The sequence below is a fragment of the Cervus elaphus genome, chromosome 28 (assembly GCF_910594005.1).
Source record: "Cervus elaphus chromosome 28, mCerEla1.1, whole genome shotgun sequence".
NCBI lineage: Eukaryota > Metazoa > Chordata > Mammalia > Artiodactyla > Cervidae > Cervus > Cervus elaphus.
This window is the reverse complement of record NC_057842.1, coordinates 60,084,305-60,101,384: the sequence shown is the minus strand read 5'-3', so window position 1 is coordinate 60,101,384 and position 17,080 is coordinate 60,084,305.

Here is a 17,080-nt window from a genome sequence, read left to right as displayed (position 1 = left end):
CCACCAAACTTCCGGTTCCGGCCAGAGATCGGAAACAAGAGGAGGGCCTTGAGATCACGGGACGGGAGGGGAGAATTCGGTGAGAGAAAGGAGGACAGGTTGGGGGTGGGGTGGGGGAGGGGTGGAGTGGGGGAGGGTGAGAGGCTTGTTTGGACCTGTGGGACAAATTTCGCGAGACCTTTATTAAAGGGCTTCAGCAAAGTGATAATACCGCGAGAGCTGACGTGTGACGTAATTAAAACGCGCGAACGGAAGTGGCGCAGAGCACGGTGGAATCTCTGTACGGTTGGTCCTCTAGGAAACAGCGGGAAAGATAAAAGCTACAGTTTCAACCTTCCTTGGTGAAGTGTGTTTTGACCCCGCTCCCTTTTCTCTCAGAGACCTGCAAATGGACGGGTAGTATTGGATTGCGTTTTTGTGAGGAAGCTTACTATTCAGCTTCACTCCGAAGCTAAACTGCACTATTTCCTAAAAAGCCTAGGAAAATGTGTTTTGGTGTTTGGAAGGAAGCGATTGCTACTGTTACTTTGAGCCAGTCCCTGATGCTGTCAGAGATTCTAAAGAAAATAATACACAGCGAGCCAGCGTATGTAACCTGAATAACACTATATAGGCTCACGAACAGAAGTTAATTTTAGGTAAGGTAGATATTTATAATTTGGCATAATTTGTCGTTCATTTGAACTTATAGGATGTATTAATGGTACAGGTCGGAGTGCAGTGCTTTGTGCTGGATACTTTGCATTTATGTATCCATATTTTATCATTAACAGTAGCCTTGCAAATTAAGTATTTTTGTTGCCATTTTCAGGACAGGAGTAAACAGGCTCGGGAGTAAATCAATTATGATTCTCACAAGCACCTAGCTCAGTGTATTTCCAAGGTGAAAAATATTTCCTGTGTTGTACTATCAACACAATTTTTAATTTCAAACTATCTGTTAAACATCAGTCAGTTTGATCTAAAGCCTAATTGGGAAAATTGGAGTTAGAGATGAAGGTTTAAGAATGAAACGTTGTGAAGGTCAAGTTCTGTCTCAGTAGGAGACCAAAAAGGGAACACTCAGAAAGGAGAAAGTGAGGGGAGTGGTGATGGGAATATCAGTGGAGGAGAGTTTTTCAAGTAAGGAATAGCTAACCAAATAAATGCTGTGCAGAAGTAAATTTAACACATTGGGATTGCGAATAGGTCGTTGAATTTGGCAATTAAGAAGTTATGAACTCCTGGAAGACCGTATGTCACTTTTTTATTTGTAGTTTTAATAACAATGATAATTTGTTGAATGGTAAGAGAATGGAGGAAAGAATGATTTCTTTCACAGAGAAATCTCTGGGTGATCTTACCCAGGGTATTGACCACTTTTATGATGGTAACTCACAGTCTCCCCCAGTTTTCAAATTTTTCCTGAATTCTGGACCTATTGGACATCTCTGTTTAGATGTAACTTAGCGCATGAACTTTAAGATTCCAAAAACAAATTCAAAAGTTATCACCCACTACGTATATATTCTTTGTGTGCATTTTCTGTCTCCATGAAGGATCACATTATCTACTCAGTTGTCCAAGTGAGAAATCAGAGCTTTATTTCTATGTGTATTACAATAAAATGATGCTTAATTAGTGCACTAATAACTAGAAAGAATGGAGAAGGAAATGGCAACCCACTCCAGTGTTCTTGCCTGGGAAATGCCATGGGCAGAGAAGTCTGGAAGGCTACAACCCATGGGATTTCCCAGGCAAGAGTACTGGAGTGGGTTGCCATTTCCTTCTCCAGTCGGACATGACTGAGCAACGAAACAAAAAACAACCACCAAATGAAAGTATATTAAATTAATGGGATAACCATTTTTACCTGTCATTTCTTTACTCAAATTCCCAAGCTAGGATGGTCACCTTTTAACCTTGTCCTTTCACTCACAGGTCATATTTACTTTTTCGTTAACACCTTGATCTTAAAGCAGTGGATGGTACCAAGTGGGAATTCAAGAGGTAATTCTTTTATGTTTTGGCTGAATGAATAGTTTTGCCAGTCCTAACTTTCATGGAGTGCATGATCTGTTTTCTGTACCTTTTAGTTTAGAACTAGAATACGGCAGACAAGGGATTAGTCACCATAGTCATGATGGTGTTCTGCTTGTTTTTTTTTTTTTTTCCCAAAAATTTTGTTATAAAAAAATATCAAAATACAGAAAAGTTGAAAGAATTTTACAGTGAACTACTATATACTTCCTGGTAGGAGCTATCATTAAAATGTTACTATACTTGTTTTATCATTTATCTGTCTATGCATCCTCTCATGTGTACATCTTTCTTGTTTTCTTGGATGCATTTCAAAGTGAATCTCCCACATGATCTTGAACATCTACCTTAATACTTCAGCGTCTATATTTTATGCACTGATTTGGACTTCTGATGTTGATAGTAATCTAAAGTCAATCCTTTTCCTATTTGCTTGCAGTTTTCCTTTTTTTTTTTTTTTTTAAGTCCAGCTGTCAGCTGTGCTTATTACTCTGGATCTTATCATCCTCAAGGTCCAGTGTACCTCTCCCATTCTGTGATTTGATTTTATGAGCTGATACATTCCCATTTTTCATTTAAGCCGATTCAAATTGTATTTTTGTTATTTGCAATCAAAGAATCATAAATAATATAGTTTGAATCTGGAGAATTGAGGGAGTGTAATTTGTCTCAGTTCACCTGAATTTTGACTTTGTATTCCTTTTAACTTCTTTAACTTTCATGAGTTAAGGATGGAAGCTTAGAGCTCACAATTTCATGTGAACTTCAGTCACTCGTTTATAGTGTCTCCACAAATTTCCAGAGATCCAGATAATCACGATGGTGTGATCACTCACCTAGAGCCAGACATCCAGGAATGTGAAGTCAAAAGGGCGTTAGGAATCATCACTATGAACAAAGCTGGTGGAGGTGATGGAATTCCAGTTGAGCTATTTCAAATCTTAAAAGATGATGCTATGAAAGTGCTGCACTCAATATGCCAGCAAATTTGGAAAACTCAGCAGTGGCCACAGGACTGGAAAAGGTCAGTTTTCATTCCAATTCCTAAGAAAGGCAATGCCAAAAAATGCTCAAACTACCACACAATTGCACTCATCTCACACACTAGTAAAATAATGCTCAAAATTCTCCAAGCCAGGCTTCAGTAATACATGAACTGTGAACTTCCAGATGTTCAATCTGGTTTTAGAAAAGAGAGAGGAACCAGAGATCAAATTGCCAACATCTGCTGGATCATCAAAAAAGCAAGAGAGTTCCAGAAAAACATCTATTTCTGCTTTTTTGACTATGTCAAAGCCTTTGACTGTGGATCACAATAAACTGGAAAATTCTTGAAGAGATGAGAATACTAGACCACCTGACTTGCCTCTTGAGAAATCTGTATACAGGTCAGGAAGTAACAGTTAGAACTGGACATGGAACAACAGACTGGTTCCAAATCGGGAAAGAGGTATATCAAGGCTGTATATTGTCACCCTGCTTATTTAACTTATATGCAGAGTACATCATGAGAAATGCTGGTCTGGAGGAAGCACAAGCTGGAATCAAGATTGCCAGGAGAAATATCAATAACCTCAGATATGCAGATGACACCACCTGCATGGCAGAAGGTGAAGACGAACTAAAGAGCCTCTTGATGAAAGTGAAAGAGGAGAGTGAAAAAGTTGACTTGAAACTCAACATTCAGAAAACTAAGATCATGGCATCCGGTCCCATCACTTCATGGCAAATAGATGGGGAAACAGTGGAAATAGTGACAGACTTTATTTTTTGGGGCTCCAAAATCACTGCAGATGGTGATTGCAGCCATGAAATTAAAAGACGCTTACTCCTTGGGAGAAAAGTTATGACCAACCTAGACAGCATATTAAAAAGCAGAGACATTCCTTTGCCAACAAAGGTCTGTCTAGTCAAGGCTATGGTTTTTCCAGTAGTCATGTATGGATGTGAGAGTTGGACTATAAAGAAAGCTGAGTGCCGGAGAATTGATGCTTTTGAACTGTGGTGTTGGAGAAGACTCTTGAGAGTCCCTTGGACTGCAAGGAGATCCAACCAGTCCATCCTAAAGGAGATCAGTCCTGAGCATTCATTGGAAGGACTGATGTTGAAGCTGAAACTCCAATACTTTGGCCACCTGATGGGAAGAGCTGACTCATTTGAAAAGACCCTGATGGTGGGAAAGATGGAAGGCGAGAGGAGAAGGGGATGACAGAGGATGAGATGGTTGGATGGCATCACTGACTCAATGGACATGAGTTTAAGTAAACTCCGGGAGTTGTTGATGGACCGGGAGGTCTGGCGTGCTGCAGTCCGTGGGGTTGCGAAGAGTTGGACAGGACTGTGTGACTGAACTGAACTGAATATCAAGCAGTTGAACTGGACTTGAAGCCCCTCCCAGTGTGAGCACTCTGTACCTCCCATCCTTAGTGTCAATACGTAACAGAACAAGTTCTGTAGTTTACCTGTTAGTGTGACTTTGTTATGAGTGACAAAAAAATCAAGACATTGCTTAAACAATAAAGGGGATTTATTAGTTAAGTTGAAAGCTATAGTGAAAGCTATAGTTGAAAGACTTATAGTGTCATTTGATTCATAAAGTTAATGGTAACATCAATAATTGAATTTCCATTATTGTCATCTACTTTTTGTGATACTTGCCATTATTCTAGAGCAGAGTTTCTCAATCTTTTTTTTCCCATTATTAATCCCTTAAGGAACCTTTTAAAACTTTTAATAGCCTCCAGAGTTTTTACTACTACATATATACTGTATAATCTGTTTATGTACTGTATGCATATTTTTGCTTTATACGTAAAGAGAGTAAATTTTTTTTCCTCTCCAATTTCACCCACTGGGAGATGATATCACCTCCATTAAGAATGCATGCTCTAGCAGTTTGATTTTTCATGTGACATATCGTATTGTCTAGTACAATGACAGCATCTCTTTTGATAGCTGCTTCTGAAGAACAGTGAACTTTCAGCTTTGGCAACTATACCCTTGACTGAAGAATGGAGATGGGGTTTGAAGTTATGAATGTCTTTATCTTAGATCTAGGACTCACCGAGTTGTGAGCTTTGAGAAGGAGGAGCTGCTAACCAGAAGAAAGATCTAGAGACTTATAAGAGAGAAAAGCAGGGAATGGTTGCTGGGAATGCAGCCAACAAATATTCATTATTTATATGTCTATTCAGGTTGTGCTCTATACTTAGAAAATGTGTCTTTACTGTGTCCCAGACCAAAGTAGCCCACCAATCAAATATTCTTTATAGAAAGTTCAGAAGTAGTTTTCCACTGTATTCAAAACTGCAGTTTTGAATTGCAGTTTTCTCCCAGAAGAGAGCCAATCCCTTAGCAATTCTGTGAAAGTGCTGGAGAGTGGCTCCCCAGATTCATGCATTTCTTTGATATTTGGGTTTCCTTATTCCATGTACTCCCCACGTCTTCATTCTAGGTCTTTCACAGTCCATGGGCTTCTGGGAGGGTTTGTGTTCCAAGTGTCCACAACGTGGCTGGTCAGAGTGGGCCTGCAAAAGTGGAGTAAAGGTGCAGCTCCAAGACATTCTCTGACATCGTACAAAGCTAGCATTTCTGTTTGCAGCTGATGTTCTTTTTATTCCCATCAATTGTGTTAGTGGTGACGCAACTGCTTTGATGGTGCCCGTGTGTCCTGCAGATAAAATTTCCATCATTGTTTTTGAAATTCTTGATATGAAACAATGTAGCTGGTTTCAAAATCCATTCATGTTATCCCAAGGAGTTTGAACATTATATTTGCCATTTAAATAAGAGGAAGAATTGTTTAGAGAGTTTTAAATTACTGTTTCAGCTGTTGTAGATTTTTAAATGTTTGTGAAAATATTTAAACAGTTTCATTTTCTTGCATGAATGTATGTTGTCTTTGATAATGACTATCAAGAATTTGAAGAGTTCATTTTTAAAAAGTCTTGATTAGGATTGTTAGTAGGTATTTCAAGTACAATATAAAATCTTATATTAAAAAGTTACATTTATGAAGGAAAGCTTATAAAAATTCCTTTTAAGATTTTGAAAAAATGTGTTTGATGTTTACAAGGATTCTTTTGATGTTGTAATGCTTTATTTTTTTTAAAATAACCCAATGAGGGAAAAGCAGTTTTTTTTTTTCTTTTGTTAAATTAAGCCCAAATAGATTCTGTACAATCTTTTCCAGTTTATCCCAGAATATTTTACAATATTATCATCTTTAACCTGTACCATGACATGAGATGCTAGGAGGGTGTTGCAGTAGTAATAGAAGTGTTAGTGATTTGAACAGTATAGATCGTGGCCACAGGGGTTCTGGATAAATGGATTTGAGAGATACTGAGGAAACAGAATTGGTGGGATGTTGGGGAAGGAGACAAAGGAAAGGGCAAAAGGTATAAAGGATGACTCCCAGATTTCTCACTTGTGCAACTCAGTTGGGAAGGGTCCTATTTTCAGAAGCAGGGAAGACTGGAACAAGATTGGGGGAGAGGAGAATAAAGAGCAGTTCAAGACCCTGAGCTCGAGATGCCTGAGAGAGTTCCAAGTGTAATTGTCAAGTAGGCAACTAATCTTGGGGAAAAAGGCAGTGCTGGAGAAACAGATACTGGCCTATTGATAATTTCAGTCGTGGAAATGAACAAGATTACCTAGGGAAGATGTATAAAATGAGAAAGAAGAGGAATTAAAACAGAACCTTATGGGATAAAATCTTTAAGGTAGGGGTAGAGGCAGAGGAACTGCCAAAGAAATTTGTGGAAAACTAAAAACTATGATGTTGTGGAAATCAGTATAAAGGATATTTCAGTGTTGAATACTTTTCAAGAAGCTAAACATGAGAAGAACTCGGGGTGTCCGTTGGATTTGGGTCTTGCCTCTTGAAGGTCAGCCAAGGCAAATCTCTGTGTAGGGAGGTGTGGGAATGGGCTCCAATGGGTAGGTTGGATTGTCCACATGTGGGTGGTGTAAGGTTCCTTGCAGTGTAAAATTAGGTCTAGCATAGGAGGAGTGGGGATAGGTCAGGAGCTCATACAACTTGCATTCTGGTGCAAGATGGAATTTGTTCCCTTTACCCGTTATTTTGAGTTAGAAGTTATAAATATTTTGACATACGTATGTGAGCCTCTGTTTGTCTCTTGCTCTGGGCCCTACAAATGTTAGGAGAAGGCCTGCTTTTATATGAGTTAGATTTCTTTTCTCATGTACTAGTGGTCTACACTTTGTTTTTGTTGTTCAGTTGCTAGGTCGTGTCTGACTCTCTGCAACCCCATGGACTACAGCATACCAGGCTTCCCTGTACTTCATCATCTCCTGGAGTCTGCTCAACTCATCTTCATTGAGTTAGTGATGCCACCCAACCGTCTCATCCTCTGTCGTCCCTTTCTGCCATCAATCTTGCCCAGCATCAGGGTCTTTTCCAAGGAGTTGGCTCTTTGTGTAAGATGGCCAGGGTATTGGAACTTCAGCTTCAGCGTCAGTCCTTCCAGTGAATATTCAGCCAAATCCCCCAGAATTCTGACTGCATCCTTCAGTTTCTTTTTGTGTTTTATAGGACATTGTTTGAAGTATCATTTCTTAATATCCTTCTGTTGAACTTCACTGTTCAGATTCTTCTCCAACACCATAGTCCAAAAGCATCAGTTCTTCAATGCTCAGCCTTCTTTATGATCCAACTCTCACATCCAGTACTGGAAAAATCATAGCTTTGACTGTAGGGACCTTTGTAGGCAAAGTGACGTCTCTGCTTTTTAATATGCTGTCTAGGTTTGTCATGATTTTCTTCGAAGGGGAAGGCATCTTTTAATTTCATGGATGCAGGTCTACAGGTAGGTAGATTTGCAGTTTCCAGCTCCGATTTGCAGTTTCTCTAATTTCCCACTGATGTCTTTATCTTATCACTTAGATCTTGGCTCAGTTACCTCCGCTTCAGCTTCCTACCACTTCACTTTTTATCCATTACTCAGTTTGATTTCTCTCCCTTTACCTATTTGACATTATCTTATTTACTTTTATTGCCTTGTTTATTTTCTGTCCTCCCACTCTCTCCCCACCCCATGGGATGTCAGTTCCACTGGGACAGGGGTTGGTCCTAAGCATTGTCTTCACCACTGTTGTCTCAGGTTTAGACAGCACCTGAAATGTAGACACTTAATAATCCTCTCAACTTAAATGAGTATCCACATTTCTAAGTAAACGCTGTTTATTTCAGGTATAAGAAATAGATTAACCAAATATTTCCTATAATACCACTGAGGGAAGATTTAATAGCTAAATTGGCATACAAGTAGCATATCTAATTATTTATCACAGAGATTCCTTAAGTATTTGAGAATTTTGAAGGTGCTTTGTTCTGTTGGTCAGTTTGTACCTCTCTTCAGTGTTAAAATGACTAATGTTTAGATAATTCACCTTGTGTATTTTGCAAGGGTAAACTTTAGTTCTTCTTCTTCCCCAATACTCACTGCCATTTAATCCATTTGAATTGTGTGTTTATTGAAATTGAGTAATAAGGTGTTATTGTGGCACTGATGATTGCTTTCAGACCTAACTTGTATTTTAGCTAAAACAGATGCAAAATCAGACAGGATAGACATTTTTATTTTCTGAATGTCTGAGGCAAGCTTAAACATTCTCTTGTACCTCAGCATCGGTTTTTAAAAGCAGAAATTTAATCAGATAACGACATACTTCAGAAATAAAAATGATCTTCATAGTAATAGTGCATTTCACTACAAAAGGGCGTTCATTAAATGTTTTCTGTCACAGACCAATATGTCAGATCAGTGTTCCTAGATGGCCTTTTTCAGAAGAAATTCCAGAAACAATTTGGCTTCATTTATGGGAATGAATAAGGGTGTTTCATTTCACACAGCCTCAGGGAATCACAAATTAAAACTTTCCACTAAAATGGATGCCATCTACTATTCATTATTTCAGCAAACAAACCACTCTTCTCTGCTGAAGTTGCAATCAGGGTAAGGGATAGATAGTACTTGAAACCTGCTAGGCTGAGCAGGCCTACTCTGCATTCCTATTTGTAAGCTGCCCCTTTAACATTTTCCTCTAGTTCCCCAGCACCCCACAGAGCTCATCTCAGGGGCTCAAAGCTCCATTAAGTAAATAGAGGCTCCGTATTTGGAAGCCATCTCTGGGAATTCAGAGTGTTCTGAGGGGGAAATTGATACTATCAAGATTAAGGTATTAATGAAAAGTTCTGTTAAATTTCTGTTGGGATGCTAATTAATCTTCTGAAAATTGTTAATCAGTTATGTAACACACTTAAACTTTAACATATGGTATGGGAAAAGTAACGGTCTTTCAGCTATGCCCAGAGGCATTCAGAAAGTTAAGGGAAATAGTGTAGACAGAACATCCCCCCCTAAATGTGATTGTGTTAAATCAAGTAGTTTGATCTTCAATATTTACTTGTTCTATCACATTTGATAGGTTTGGGAAATCAGTATTTAGTGCTCAGATATTTGAAGAAATATTAGAAGTATTAGAAGACATTCAAGAAGTGGAATTTGAACAACTATTCCTTAATGGAATCTCTACCTGAAGTACAGAAATTTTTGCATGGATTATTAAACCCATGTTAGAAGTGTTAGCTTGGATTGTTAAATAAAGAAGTAATCTGGTAAGTCTTTAATATTTGAAGCTTGACTAGCCATGCTGTCAATATTGAGCTAAATGAATATGCTGTAGTCCTATCAATATTAAAATATTTTGTTTCTGTTAATAGGGATGTGAATCATATCGATGTTACATATTAAAATATCATTCCATCTCTAAATCTTAATGTATTCCAAGTGGTATGTGAAAGTATATAGTACAGTGCCTAGAAACTATGTGGTGTCCAAAGATGTTAATATGAGTGAAATGCTGTATAAAGGCATAAAGACACATGGCATGATGTGTCCATAAAAGTTAGCCGCAGCCTGCAGATTAGTCAATGAGTTTTACTTCTGGAGATCCTGATCCAGCAGGTCTCAGCTGTGACTGAGGCAGCCTGAGTTTCTATTTCACAGCCCAGTTGTGGAGTTGAGAACCATTAAGGTCACATACAGGCAGCAGCATATGTTTTAAGAAATAAATTTAATAATTCAGTTTTGAAGAACTGAACATTATTGATAACATTTTAACCTTGGGCCCGTTTTCCTGTTGTTTTAAAAAATAAAGTTGATGTTAGTGATTCTGTTCTTGTTTTGTAATACATTTCTTTTAACTAAAGTTCAAGACTTTTCCAGTAGGGTGCTTGGAACAGCAAGTCACCTTGGTGAGAAGAGATCTTGATCTTGGGTGTAATCTCTGGTTTTGTAAATTCAGTAACTCAGTTTTAGTGGTTCACTTTAAGAACAATTAGGTTTTTGATTCCTCCTTTCCAAAACCACTAGTGGCTATGTGAACTAAAAAGCCAATGCTGTATATTAGTCCTTTTGAGGATAGGGCTGGAGGAAGGGAGTAGAGTTAAGCAGGGACAATTATAATACAGTAGATTAACAAAAGGAGGCTTGAGGGGTGGTGTATTTAAAGAGGTTGCTACAGTTGTAATGAACTTACTAGTGTCTTATTTTATCAACCAGAGCACTGCTTGAAAAGACAGCAACTAGCTTGTAACCCTAAGAAAACATCTTTTTTAATGGATTCTAGAGGTTGACTTCTCTGGTGGCTCAGACGATAAAGCATCTGCCTACAATGCAGGAGACCAGGGTTCAGTCCCTGGGTCGGGAAGATCTCCTGGAGAAGGAAATGGCAACCCACTCTAGTATTCTTGCCTGGAGAATCCCATGGACAGAGGAACCTAGTAGGCTACAGTCCATGGGATTGTAAAGAGTCGGACACAACTGAGTGACTTCACTTCAGAGGTTCCTTGTAAAGTCACCAAAGCCTCTTTGCCTGAAAGTGTGGAGTTAGATTACTAGTTCTAGGCTTCTGTTGAGCTATCAGATGATTAAATTACTTTGGAGTATATTGAGTTTCCTTAAGACAGATGATTAATTATAATCTTATTTGTTTGGAGAATATGGACCTTCCCTGAAAAATAATATGGGGCCTTTGCTGCTCGTTTATTTGATAGATCATTATACCTTAGGATTACATCCCTATGATTTTCCTAATAGTATTCTCTTTTCTTATCTGATCATTTGCTAGTCAGTTAAGGCCGGCTTAAACCTGGGCTTCCCTGGTGGCTCAGAATCTGCCGGCAGTGTAGGAGATGTGGGTTCGATCCCTGGGTCGAGAGGATCCCCTGGAGGAGGGCATGACAACCCACTCCCGTATTCTTGCCTGGAGAATCCCATGGACAGAAGAGCTTGGTGGGCTACAGTCCATAGGGCTGCAAAGAGTTGGACACAACTGAAGTGACTTAGCACGTATGTACATGCTTAAACTTGGGGCTGGTGTGGTGAGATTCTGTGGATTCAGGGAGAGGAAATTGAAGTTGAAATTTAAGCAGAGTGAAATATTTTAAAGAATGAAAGGTCACTTAGTCCTTAGGAATGAATCTTCAAGGATGTTTAGGAATGTGGTCATATTATAATAAATGTATCAAATGTGTTATTGTTATACTATATGCCTTTAAATAGAAATTGATAATTTTGGGGAGGATGAAAAATAGCAAATATTGTCATTCAGTTTATGTTAAGGTTTTAAATCTCTAAATTTCCTGTAAGTTTTCTAGTAATTACTTACAGAATCCTTGATAAATGGCAATTGCTTAAGTATGTCATTATCCTAATCCAAACTGGATGCAACTCACTGCCTGAAGGGGAATTTTATTCTGAGATCAAATTAAGCAATTCTTGATCAATCTAAATGAGAGCAAGTTTTACACCTCCTCATGTATGCAGGCAATTCAAGAGTTTATTAATCAATATAAGCCATCTTCATTAGAAGAAAAACAATAGCATATTTGAATTGACATATGGTGGGTATTAAACTAACAAAAGTGGAGCCATCTTTGGTTTCCGTTTCATGTAATATTGCTTACCTTAACTTTCCTGCTCAGAATTGATTTCTACCTTTTTCTAAGGGACTCATTATCAACTTTAATAAATCTCAGATTGATTCCCTTTGGGAAACAAAGAGTACATTATTTTCTGTGTCTCTAGCTTAATTTATTAAAAAAAGGTATAATCAGAATTGATAATTCACCTCCAATTGAAGCGTATTGAACTGGCATATGTACAAATGATTTCTGAAAGCAACAAATTTTAGCTGTAGAACTAAGATGTAAAATCTGGATTAAACAATTCGCCTTTAAAAGTCATTAGAGCTTGAGAATGTAAGCTCAGGATTTATAAGGTTTAGGATATATAGAGAACAAGAAGTTAAATGACTTTATTTCTTTCAAGATGCTTTTTGACTTTAGATTTTTGATAGTATAATCATGTTCATATAGGGGAAATGGTTAGGGTTTAATCTGTTGTTTTTATTTTTGATACTTTATGACTAAAACAGAGTATGTGACTTGTATAGAATAAAAAATTTTACATGAAAGCTGTCCCCTCTTAGCTAGGGTGTCAAAAGTGAAATTTGAAAAATGAATACTCAAAGCTCAGTGTAGGTGAGCCACTATGACTGGAATTCTGGTACATCTGTTTCTAAATAGTTCAGTCCTAAATCATTGATTCACTCCCTCATCAACAACAGTGGTTTATTGAACACAGATAGTGGTAGCCACTGTACCCTAGTGCCTTTAGAGGCTATTTAACCTAATACTAAGAAATTACAATTATATTTCACTTTCATATCCTGTCTTTATTCTAGGACCTCTTCCCATTTATATACCTATTGCCCTTACTTGCCTGATGTAGCAGACTCTCTGAGTGCTCCACCCATATCCCCTCAGATTCTGTTACTCTCCCATGCATGCCAGCCTGACTTCCAGGGGCCAGCAGCTACATCTTTGTTGGACTAGCCTTGGGTTGCCAAAACCCACTTTGTGCACATGCTTGGGTAGGCTGAAAGTGAATAAGAACTAATGTCCCTCGGGTGATGGCCCTTAACCCAGTGGAACTGTGATGTAGAGGTATAAATTCCCAGGCTCTCCACCCCTTTGCTGGAATAATTCTAAAGTTTCCCTGTGATGTCCACTGGGTTAGTTGGCTTAATCACACACCCTCTGTAGGCTGCCTTTCCTTTTCTGTGTCATTTTCGTATTTCCTTGTCAGAGTCACTGTTCTAAAGCTATGTGCGTTCAGTGTTTGTCTCAGGATTTGCTTCCGGGGGAAGCCAAGCTAAGAACTTGTTCTGCAACCAATCTAGGTAGAATCTGGGTTGTGGCACTGCAAGTCTACAAGACACAAATAATGGATAGAATTTTTGTATCTTTTTCCGACCTGAAACTTACACACCCCAGCATATGACTGGTCGAGTCTTTCTGGGTTTGTTTGGTTATAGATTCACATTCACATAATGCTGTATTGGATTAACTGGTTTCATTTTGAGGTCACAAAATGGCCCACCAGACTGCTCACTTGAAAGAACGGAAATAACCAGATAGCGTGATTATGTGTGTCCTTCTTCAGCTGAGCACAGTTTGTTGAGCATCCACTATGTGCCAGATGAAGGTGAAAGTGAAAGTTACTCACTGTGTCTGACTCTTTGCAGGCCCATGGATTATACAGTACACGGAATTCTCCAGGCCAGAATACTGGAGTGAGTAGCCTTTCCCGTCTCCAAGGGATCTTCCCAACCCAGGGATCGAACCCAGGTCCCCCACATTGTAGGTGCATTCTTTACCAGCTGAGCCACAAGGGAAGCCTATTTAAAGATACAGCAGTGAATAAGATGAGTGATTACTTCGTCTTACCTCTCTGTCCTCACAAAAACTTAAAGTGAAGCTTATGTTGTTTTTCCAGGTATATTTATATGCTGTTATTGCAAACGTGTGTGGTTCTTGCACATTTTGATAGTCTTTAACAGAAGATTATTGGTTTTGCTCAGTGTGTTTAATTTTTCTCCTAGTGCTTAAACTGCAAGGCTCAGAGTTGTAATACGTTTCCTCTGTAGTTCGTTTCTGTGTTGGTCACAGCTTACTGATTCTGCATCTCGTCCATCTCCTTATTCTTTCCTTTTCCCTTTTCAGTTTCTCATTCCCTTTCAAGAACTCTCAGGAGTGACTTTTCATTATTGTAGAATTTTGTTTGTTCTAAGGAATATATTATTATTTCATTAATCTCATTGAGGTTTTCATTTTTCAGTATTCTCGTATTTGGTTTAGCCTTTTTTTTTTTTTTTCCTGCACTACATGGCTTATGAGATCTCAGTTCCTGGACCAGGGATTGAACCTGGGCCATGGCAGTGAAAGTCCAGAATCCCAACCACATGACCACCCGGGAACTCCAAGTTCAGCCACCTTTTGTACTTAAGATTTTTGAAGTTGTTGATTAAGTATAAAAATGCTCAAAATTAAAAAAAAAAAGCTCAAAATTGTATACATTTTTGATTAAGTAAATAAGTGGTCCAAAACACAAGTAATACTATAATGAATAGTGTATTATCAGTTTGAAATAATTGTCACATTTAGCTTTCCACATTGTGGCAGTTTTCAGCTTAACTTAAAAATAAATCAAGTTAAATCCTTGTCTGACGTGCATAAAATTCTTGTAAATGGTTATTGCCTTCCTGTCACATGTCTGGGTAAACATATATAAATTAAAAGCTCTGTTTGGTTTTTTTTTATGTGCATGCATTGATTGGATTGTTCATCTGAAACTTGCACTCAGCCAAAACTTGAGAAAACATTACAGAGAGTTTATGTGTAGAGTGTGTTATTTGAAGGTTTGTAATATAATCTGTGCATTCCTTAAAAAAAAAAAGAAGCATTTTCTAGCCATTCTCTGCCTTTAATTTTCTTTGTACATAGAAATAATTATTAACACTCTTTAGTTGTCTTTTATTTGTCCCCCAAACAGTCACTTCCCTAAACTTCTGGCATTAGCATCTTTGTTTTTCTTTGGAGAATGACCACTTTCTGTACTTGGGTTTAAGGTGAGGTTGATTGCTCATTCCCCCTTCCAGTGGTAAGAACACCATCTTGGTATGGCCATGAAGAGTTGTATATCCCTATAGCCATGGTGATTGGTTCAAGAAAGGGTGTGTAAACCAAGTCAGACCAGTAGGAGCCAATAGACTTTGGCTAAAACCATGGGAAAGAGGCATTCTCTTTCCATTTGTGTTGCTAGACTTTTAGTCAGTATACCTGAAGCTCCTAGTAGGTATCTTTGTGGGACAAGTTTGTTTAAGAACAAAGCCTGTGAACAGAAATTGGAGTGTGGGTGGAAAGAGACTCCTGAGAACAATGCCGGAGCATTTGGGTTCAGCGGTACCTGGGGGTCTACCCTGAACCGTTGCTTTTGTGAACCATTACATTCCAACTGTCCCACCACCGCTTTCCCGCCACTCCTTCACAGTTTGCTTTTTTTCCCCCCCTCACTTTCCATGGTAAGTTTCCTAATATTTGCTATATGGACCATATGAAACCATTCTTCTCCCTCCCTCAGCAAGTCTTTTGTGATCAAAACACCAAATAAACAGACTTCTGTTTTAAGAACATTTTGGCTCTTGGAGTCTGTGCTTGAGAGTTAAGCTTTTCTTTGATGTGAAGCAGTAAAGAGTGGCTATGATGTTGAAATGATAGTTGCTTAAAGAGAGCAGAGCCATTGAAACAAAATCTACAGTCAGAAGGAAGGCCTGTTGTTCTTAGAGACACCCTGTTGATTCAACACATGTTTCCCAAGTTCCTGCTATTTTAGGCATGGAATAGCGCAGTGAGCAACACAGATAAAAATCCCTGACCTCTTGGAGCTGACATTCTTGTATGATCCCGGAATATTGGTCCGCAGAACTGGAGCGATTTCTGGGGTAGGTGGCACTCAGGAAGACTTCCTTTGAATCTCTGGCTTGAACCCAGGGTGTCCCTTTGTACTTCAGTAAAATCTAAAGCCTTGGCACGTTTATCGGGACTGCTCGGATTTGGTCCATGCTCACTTGTCTGAAACCTTATCCAAGAGCTTACCCCTTCCTCATGCTGCTCTAGTTTACACGGGCCTTCTTCCCTTTCCTCTATGGTCGCTCTGTCTCACAGCCTTTCACATCTTCTCCTTTCTACCTTGACTGTCTGCTTTCTGGTGTTTCATGTGGTCACAACGTAAATGACATTTCCTCAGAGAGTGTTTTCTCCCCGCTTAGTCTAAAGTAGGTCTCCTGAATAGTCCATCAGAGAGCCCTACTTTGCGTAGTATGGGTAGTAGTCTCTAAAGAATATGTGTATAGGTATTTGATTTTTAGCCTTTATTTACATTTTGTCCCCCTAGTGTAAGCTTTGTGAGGTCAGAGGCTGTATTTGTTTTGTTCACCACCAAATTACTCAGCGCCTGGCATATTGCCTAGCACATTGTAGGGACTTAAATGAACTTGTTGCATAACTGGCCTGACCGAGGCTTTTGCGATGCAGCTCCTACTGTCTCACCCCTTCTCTGAGCCGCATGCCTCCCCAGCGAAGGCCCTTTGTCGCCCTTTCCTCTAGCTGGCTGTTCTCGGGGTCGCTGGTGCCGCAGTCATCATCTATTTATGTGATAGGCTGGGCCTCGGGAGCCAAACCGGGAGAGTGATCCCAGAAAGCTGATGAGATAACAGAGACCAAAACAGCAACCCCGCCCTTACTACTGGAGCTTCCCAGAGTTGAAATCGAAAGGGGTAGGGTAATCCCAGAAGCCCATGGGTCGTCACGGGGGCACTGAATCGTAAGCCTGGCTGGGCAGGAGAGGCTCGGGCAGCAACATGGAAGCCAGTGTTGAGGCTGGGAATACGGGCAAGCGTGTCAGCTTCTAAGCTCGTTGTTTGGAGTAAGATGTATGTACGGTTTGGGGCGGGGAGTGTTATATAATGGGCAGCTGTTTCCATTTTCATACTGACTGCCTAATGCATAGAATGTCTGGATCACCAGCAAAAGGTTGGAGAATCAATATAGCCTGAGGTGCTGGGGGAGGAGGGTGCTTGGGGAGTCAGAGGCAGGGAAAATATGAGCTGACAGACTGATCTTGCCTGTTCC